This window comes from Vombatus ursinus, unplaced genomic scaffold (genome assembly GCF_900497805.2).
Source record: "Vombatus ursinus unplaced genomic scaffold, bare-nosed wombat genome assembly UNPS02014793.1, whole genome shotgun sequence".
Classification (NCBI taxonomy): Eukaryota; Metazoa; Chordata; class Mammalia; order Diprotodontia; family Vombatidae; genus Vombatus; species Vombatus ursinus.
Window position 1 is genome coordinate 15,232,569 of NW_020954571.1, and position 708 is coordinate 15,233,276.

Below are 708 nucleotides of genomic sequence, written 5' to 3' on the forward strand. Positions count from 1 at the left end.
GGCATACAGATCCCTAGGGGCAGAGTCTTTAATAACAGAGGCTGCCCTAGGAAACCAGACATAGTGCCAGAGGGCCCAACTATGACACATATTTTGGAAGGCAGGGATTCCTGAGGTTGTGAAGAGAAATAATCAGAAGTTAGCTACTGTCCCCTCCATGAACTCCAGGTCAACCATCCCCCCATACCCACTGGACCAAATTTCTCCCACCAGTTATTTTTTGGGAGGGGAATGGCAGAATGGATAGTGGGAGGGTAGGAAGAGAAAGAAGAAAGCTGGGGTTGTAGAAAGAGGAGAGTTGTTGTGGGACGAGGATAAACTAAGGGAAAAGGATGATCAGTGGGACCTATGACTTGATTTGGAAGGCACCATAGAGATCGTCCAATCCAACTTCTTCACTTTACAGAGAATGAAATGGAGGTCAAGAGTGCCCAAGGTCAGACTGATACAGGCAGATCTGGAATTTGAAACCATATCCTCTGATTCAGATAGAGATGAGCTCAAATGGACACAAAGGATGGGCTAGTTGAGATCAAAGGGGAATTGAATTATTGAATGGCAAGAGAGAAGGAACTCCATAGATAGACAGACAGACAGACATAGATGGATAGATAGATAGATAGATAGACAGACAGACAGACAGACAGACAGACAGACAGACAGATAGATAGATAGATAGATAGATAGATAGATAGATAGATAGATAGA